This window comes from Octodon degus, unplaced genomic scaffold (genome assembly GCF_000260255.1).
Source record: "Octodon degus isolate 3935 unplaced genomic scaffold, OctDeg1.0 scaffold00255, whole genome shotgun sequence".
In the NCBI taxonomy this organism is placed as follows: Eukaryota; Metazoa; Chordata; class Mammalia; order Rodentia; family Octodontidae; genus Octodon; species Octodon degus.
In genome coordinates this window covers 757,779-764,350 of record NW_004524831.1, presented here as the reverse complement: position 1 = coordinate 764,350, position 6,572 = coordinate 757,779, and the positions used below count along the sequence as shown (strand labels likewise).

The 6,572-nt window shown below is 39.9% G+C and overlaps 1 long non-coding RNA gene across 1 annotated transcript in view; it reads left to right on the top strand.

Annotated features, from left to right (window-relative positions):
- Positions 1-5,793: 5,793 nt before the first annotated feature.
- Positions 5,794-6,572, top strand: part of LOC111814009 — a 3,047-nt gene continuing 2,268 nt past the window's right edge. The window contains exons 1-2 of the long non-coding RNA XR_002819100.1: positions 5,794-5,941; positions 6,139-6,199. This is a non-coding gene — a long non-coding RNA (uncharacterized LOC111814009). The remainder of the gene's footprint in view (positions 5,942-6,138; positions 6,200-6,572) is intronic.

Sequence of the window (6,572 nt, the reverse complement as noted above, 5' to 3'; positions counted from 1 at the left end):
CTAAGCTTGTTCTAAGTAGGTGCTTTAGACCACTGAGCCATCTCACCAGCCCCCCCCTCATTTAAATTCTTAACAAAGTCACTGATTTCCCAACTCTACCTCAGGCTCTCTACCTGCCTTATTTATCTTTAAGCTAAATAAACCTTGTTTTACAGTTGGACAGTGGAATTGAGCATTTGCATTGAGTTTACAATGTTGAGAAAGATGAAGGGGTTGAGAATGTGTTAAGGGAAGAGAAAGATTCCCTGCAAAGGACACTTTCTTGAGAGGGCTGTCTGGTAAACCCATACTGAAAACCAGACTGAACTGGGCAGGAAGTATTATAGAAATTGCACTGAGAAACATGTTCTGAGGTTTTCTCGTTTGATTGTTTTCTTGTCTTCTCCAAAGTGCTGATCTGAGAATCAAGGCCAAAGTAGTTGCTTTCTCATCCCTTGCATTGTTCCACGGTTGGTGATTTTACATATTTCCAGGAATAGTAGCACAGTGTTGTCTGTCATTGTTGGAAAAAATTCACTGATCTGGAGAATTTTCCAAGTTCCAAAGTAAATGAGATCCGTGTGGAGCATATCCATTGCTTTTCCTCTTTATAAGCTACTTATTGAGTTATTCCATACTGCAGTTTTCTTTGGTGATTTCCTCAGATTATATTTATATCTCATTTTGTACTAAATATTAAAGAGTGTTTCTCTTTGGTCAGATGTATTGCTACTTGTTAGGTTGGTGTTCATCAATCTATACAAAATCTACATATTATGAGCACAGTAAATATTTTCTTGTTTTATTTTTCATGACTGTCATAGATTTCATCTATTTCTAATTCTGATGCCTATTTGATTTTCTTTTGAGGAACACTTCTTTTTTTTTTTTTTTTTTTTTTTGCGGAACGGGGGATTGAACTCAGGCCCTTGCACTTGCCAGGGAAGCGCCTATTCCACTGAGCCATCTCTGCAGCCCCTTTTTGACTTTTTTTTTTTTTTCTTTTTAAGGAGGAACACTTCTTTACTGGAATGTTTTCACATTATAAATTCCTAAGGCATTAGTTTTTCTTTTGGGGGGGGGCATTAATTTTTCTCTTTCCCATTTCAGTATATAACCTATGACACAGAATAGCTGTGTATACAGAACAGATTTCCAAATACTTAACTATATCTCACTGAATGGAACACACACATTCACTTGTGTCCTTTTTTTTTTAATTATTTATTTAATTTATTTATTTATTTTGTGTGTGGCCAGCTCAGCCCACCAGGGGGCGGGGCTGGCTGGCATGTGGTGCTAGGGGATTGAACCACAGTCCATGTGTTTTTGCTAAGCTTGTTCTAAGTAGGTGCCTTAGACCACTGAGCCATCTCACCAGCCCCTGTGTCCTTTTTTTAAAAGGTGCTAAAAGAGCCCACTCTTTCCAAATCATCTGTATTGTTCTTTAGGCATATATATATATATATATTTTTTTTTTCCCCCGGAACTGGGGATTGAACTCAGGCCCTTGCACTTGCCAGGCAGGCTCTGACTCTCATGATTTTCCGGTCTCAGCTTCCCCAGTGCTGGGAATACAGGCGTGCACCACCACATCCATCTTTGGAGGCTAGCTCAGCACAGGGCTGGCACAGCATGCAGTATCAGGGATTGAACCCCAGTCCTTGTGCTTGCCGAGCTGTCTCCCCAGCCCATGCAAATCACTTTTGATTTGTTAAAAAGTCATAGCATATGGGGCCAGGGAGATGGCTCAGTAGAATAAGCGCTTCCTTGGCAAGGGCCTGAGTTCAAGCCCCAGTTCCGCAAAAAAAAAAAAAAAAAAAGTCATAGCATAATAAGACTAAAAACGTTCAATATCTAGTAAGCAAGATGATATCTGGCATAACATACATGAAAATACTCGAATTTCACATTTCATGTCAAATGTATGATTAGTAAAAATGGTGAGTGTATCTCAGGAAAGGAAAGCAATCTTCAGAGGACTACAAATAGAATATTGATTTTTAATGAGTTGGAGTTATAAATCCCTGGAAAAAAAATCACAGTGTGTTTCATTTGCGTTCAGCAAGATTTGTGCTCAGAAGGAACGTTAGTGTTTGTTCTGTCTAGCCTGTTAAAGCATTAGACATATATATGAAAACTGTGAACTAATTTGCCTGTCTTCAGTAATATGAGCAGAGATAATATGCCTAAGGTGGGGCCGGGGAGATGGCTCAGTAGAATAAGTGTTTGCCTGGCAAGTTCAAGGGCCTGAGTTCAATCCCCAGATCTGCAATAAATAAATAAATAAATAAATAAATAAATAAACTAAAAACAACAGTGATTCTCATAGGAGAATCATTATGAGACCCTGAACACCATGTACACCTGTCCTAAAATATAAAGAAAAAAATATAGAAGATAGAAAAAACTGTGCTTAAAAGATTTACTTTATCAGAAGACTGTATCTTCATAATTCCTGCTGTCTATCCTGTTAAAATGTGCATTAGGCATATATATATGAAAACCGTGAACCAATTCACCTGTCTTCAATAATATGAGCAAATATAATATGCCTAAGGAACAATACAGATGACTTTCAAAGAGTGGGCTCTTTTAGCACCTTTTTTTTAAAAAGGGCCCAAGTGAATGTGTGTGTTCTGTTATATGCACTGAGTAGTGCCTTTGGCAGTAGGAAGCAGAACATTGTGTAACATAAGCATTAATGAGTATTATATCTTTTTTTTCTTTTTTTTCTTTTTTTTTGATGGAACCGGGGGTTGAACTCAGGTCCTTGTGCTTGCCAGGCAAGTCCTTATTGCACTGAACTCTCTCCCCACATTATAAAAGTGCACAGAGTCAATGAACTAGATTTTTTTGTGGCTGACTCAGCCTGCCCTGAGGGAGAGAGTGGTGGGGCATGAGGTGCCAGGGATCCAACCATGGTTACTCTGTGGTTGCCGAAGCTTGCCTAAGCAGGCGCTTTAGACTGCTGAGCTATCTCACCAGTCCTGTCCACCAGCTTTCAAAAGCAATGTTCTCATCCTGGCAATAAAGCAGTGAATATTGTATCTCTCAGTTGTCCATCATTGAGTATACTTGTATCAACTTTGACATTAAAAAAAAAAAAATATGGGGCTGGTGAGATGGCTCAGTGGTCTAAAGCACCTACTTAGAACAAGCTTAGTCAAGGCACAGGGACCACAGTTCAATCCCCCAGCACCACATGCCAGCCAGCCCCGCCCCCTGGTGGGCTGAGCTGGCCACGCGCGTGCACACACACACACACACACACACACACACAAATAAATAAATAAAAATTAAAAAAAATAACAATAAAAATAAATAAATAAATGTAAAAAAAAATACGGGGAAAAAAAAAGAAAAAACAAAATAAGGGACCAGGAGATAGCTCAGTAGAATAAGCTCCTGCCTGGCAAGTGCAGGGACCTGAGTTCAATCCCCAGTACCAGAAAAAAGAAAGAAACAATAGGAGATGTAATCCTTAATAGTTTCTCTGTTGAAAATCAAATAAACCAAACCAATAATCTCAGTAGGTGTGGTGCTCCATACCTGGTACATGGCACATCAGTGTGACTCATAAGGATCCCAGTAGACTGTAGGCTTGCAAATATTTACGCAGCTAAGTGTGCCCAGTATCACACTAAAGTACTCTTTGATTCCTGATACAACCTCATTAACAGCATACTCCTTGTTTCTGTTTCCAAGAAATTTCCTATCATTTGCCTAGTCCTCCATAATTTAATCCACATTCCTTTTCGATTTATTTTACATTTGTTTTGTGTGTGTGTGTGTGTGTGTGTGTGTGTGTGTGGCCAGCTCAGCCCACCACGGGGCGGGGCTGGCTGGCATGTGGTGCTGGGGGATTGAACCGTGGTCCCTGTGCTTTGCCAAGCTTGTTCCAAGTAGGTGCTTTAGACCACTGAGCCATCTCTCCAGCCCCACACATTTCCTCTTGGTAGGAAGATGAAAGGACTGTTTCTGTTCACTAAGTTTTATTTATCAACAAATGGATTGAGCTCTTCAGGCATCTTTATTTTAACTTCAACCATGTTCATGTTTCTTCATTTTCAGCACTAAGATCATCTTAGGCCTTATTCTTCAAGCAGACTGAGTTGTCTCACTGGTGTCTTTGTACCGCCACCATCCCCATTACCAGGGGATTTTTGTTCATTCATTTTATTTTCACATCAACGCTTTTCTGTTGCTCACCAGATGTCTCTTTTCCCCCATCAGCCCCTCTGATCTTTCCCTCTGTACATTGTTCCTGATTGGCTTATTGAAGTCCTTGCTGTTTCTGCACATTGGTGTCCATGTCCTTGAGTACTTTCTACAACCCATTCATCCCAATTTTTATTTCAGCCACTGTATAATTTACTTCTGAACCATTTTACTTGTTTGTCTTTTGTAACAACTTTTATACACTTCGCTTCATAAAGAAGAGGTCCATGATACACAGTACTTGGTCCCCCTCCTGTAACTTGGGTTACCATCATTTTAAATAAATTGCATGCATATTGTTCCTCTTCTTACCCTCCCTTACACCATCCACAGATGTCTTAATTCTGATTGCAGTGTGATCATAGCAAAGAGAATACTCCTTGTTATTTTCCATCATCCCACTGTTTCTCAGCATTCAACTATTTTCATTATCCATATACATGTACCAATAAAACTGTTTTCATTAACATTTTAATTATTCATAAAGTTAATTAAATGTTTACTTTTTTATTGAATATGATTCATCTTTCAAAACATTTCCTATGGGGGCCAGGGAGATGGCTCAGTGGAATAAGCGCTTCCCTGGAAAGCACAAGGGCCTGAGTTCAATCCCCGGTTCCGCAAAAAAAAAAGAAAAAAATGTTTCCTATGTAGAAAAAAGGGCTCAATTTTACAAATAATCAAATTTGAAGAGATATAAAATCTGGTCTATGAAAATCATTCCTTAGATATCTGTTTGCTCCTGTGTTTTATGGGTAATGATTTTTTTCAAGGCTCACTTTAAGAGATCTCTTTAAAGATAGTGCACAAATACAGTTTGGGTGACCCTGAGGGGCAACCAGTGCTGTTATTGTGCTTTTGATTTAGCAATGAGTTGTCACTTAGCATCAGAATTTATGAAAGTATGTGCATATACATGGGTTTGGTGACCAGTACATGGAGTTAGTATTTGAAGGAATCAACCTCAGTTCAGCTTTTTATTTTATTTTATTTTATATTTTGTCTTTTTGAGACAGACTCTCACTAGCAGTTCAGGCTGGCCTTGAGCCGTCTTTGTAGCCCAGGCTAGTCTTGTACTTGCAATGATCCTTCCGCCTCAGCCTCCCAAGTGCTGGGATTACAGGTGTGCGCCACCATGCCTGGCTATAATGTTTGATTTTTAGTGTGGTTTGGTTTTGGTTTTGGTTTTTTGGGTTTTTTTGCTCTGAATGCCTTCAGGGCAGGTTTGGCTGGCTTGAGTTGTGAGGATCGAACCACAGCAACCTGAGCCTGACTGCTTTGTTGAAGCAGCCACTTAAAGAACTGAGCTAAGGGGCAAGCCCCCCCATAATGTTTGATTTTTAAAAGAGAAGGTGAGGTATCTTAGGCCATTAGGTACAACTTTATTTTTTATTTAATGAATTTTATTTGTATTTATTTGTGTGTGTGTGTGTGTGTGTGTGTGGCCAGCTCAGCCCACCAGGGGGCCGGGCTGGCTGGCATGTGGTGCTGGGGGATTGAACTGCAGTCCCTGTGCTTTGCTAAGCTTGTTCTAAGTAGGTGCTTTAGACCACAGAGCCATCTCACCAACCCAGGTACAACTTTCTTTCAAGAAAACTATGTGTGATTATTTAGGAGGCAGTGACCATGGAAGATGTAGCTGTTTACTTCACCAAGGAGGAGTGGGCTCTGCTGAAGCCAGCCCAAAGGAAGCTCTACAGAGACGTGATGTGGGAAACATTTAGGATTGTGAGTGCTGTAGGTAAGGATGACAGCTTTTTCTCATTGATACAACTAGAGAGCATTAGTTCTTGCTCACTGATGTAGTTGAATTAAATAAAATGCAAAAGAATTTTGAAGACTATCTCAGGCTTACGTTGTAGCATGAGTCTAACTGGAATCTATTATATCTTACACAGTGATATGGTGACTTTTTATAATTTTCTGTCCACAATTCAGGAAGAAGTTTGGATGAACAGCAAATTGAACAAGAGCACAAAAATTCCTTAAGGATTATAAGGTAACTTATGTTCAAAAGATAATCCTCAGGAGTCAGTGTATGAGCACAAATATTACAAATGAGGAAATATTGAAATATTTTTAGGGCTACGGACATAGGTTAGCAGTCTTAAGTGCCTGCCTCACAAGTGCAAGGAGCTGCATGCTGTGCCAACCCTGAAACGGGGCATGGTGGCACACACCTGTAATCCCAGCGCTGAGGAGCTGAGACAGGAGGATCGCTATGAGTCTGAGCTGCATAGTGAGACCATGTACCAAATAAATAAATAGATAAATGTTAAAAAAAAGACATTTTTTTGGGCTGGTGAGATGGCTCAGTGGTCTAAAGCACCTACTTAGAACAAGCTTAGCAAAGCACGGGGACCACGGTTCAA